We start from the raw sequence: 1,059 nt of genomic DNA on the forward strand, positions 1-1,059 counted from the left end.
TATAAAATCATCTACTTTTTCTCCTTCATTGATGGTTAGGTTCCATGTTAATGATGTAAGTTTGAATTACCATTTGTAGCTTATGTGAGAAAGAAGACACATAGATACCTCAAATAAAATATTCTATTCATTTGTTTCTTATCAATGTTAGGATTGTTACCGCCCCCAGTCAGAACAGTTTACAATCCCACTTGCAATAACTACATCCATATTGTCTCCAATACATGGTTGCCTTTATACTTACTTAACATAAGCAATGTTACGTAGACAATCACTTTGATTGACAACATTTTACTAAGTAAAAGTGAGATAAGCATCTGCTGATTCCTGTAACACTAGGCTTTCTTCTCAGAAACACATGACATAGATTTTACATGTATGTGCAGTATCATATGTGACATCACCCCTCCCATAGCAACACACACAGTGTTGACAAAGCACTGTGGTACTGTCGAGAACGTGCATTTATGTTCTCCATGAGTCCATGGAATTAGCTGTCCAGCTCTTCTGACCGCAGTTGAACTTTTTTGTAAAGTCAGCTGGGCTAGCTGCTGCTGATCCAGCGTGCTGTAGCTAGGGTACGGGAGTGACTTAGCCCTGCCCTACGAAGTCTGCCTGCGGAGTGAGTTCATGGAAACTACAGAGATGGAAACACAGAAATGAGTGCAGGCCATCCCTTCTGCTAACCTTCCACTGGTCAACCATTCTTTTCAGGACCAGCAGCAGAGAAAAAGAGTTTACAAATCCCATGACCAAGGGTATGCATGACATAGCCTAACAAATGGGAACCACTCTTTCAACCCGCCACAGGATACAACTGTTATGGAGAAGCAGAGGCAGCATGAAGGGGTAGGAAGGGATGGAGTCAAAGAAGGGTCTGAATCCGGTGACTTTCGAGCTGAGCTCTGCATTCCATCAGATACAAGGCACGGGGACAGCTCAAGAAAAACATATAGCTATCCACCTGATTATGGGAAGTAGACAAGATTGCCGGGCAAAAAATGGGATCTTGGGGGAGGGGGGGAGGGAGGTAAGGGGAGATGGGGAGAGAAAAGGGAG

At 43.5% G+C, this 1,059-nt stretch overlaps 1 long non-coding RNA gene across 1 annotated transcript in view; it reads right to left on the reverse strand.

Annotated features, from left to right (window-relative positions):
• Positions 1–1,059, reverse strand: part of LOC126496833 (uncharacterized) — a 186,524-nt gene that overhangs the window by 8,307 nt on the left and 177,158 nt on the right. The gene's annotated exons all lie outside the window — the stretch shown is intronic.

Source organism: Alexandromys fortis, unplaced genomic scaffold (genome assembly GCF_014885135.2).
Source record: "Alexandromys fortis isolate MF-2015 unplaced genomic scaffold, M_Fortis_MF-2015_v1.1 scaffold_6, whole genome shotgun sequence".
Classification (NCBI taxonomy): Eukaryota; Metazoa; Chordata; class Mammalia; order Rodentia; family Cricetidae; genus Alexandromys; species Alexandromys fortis.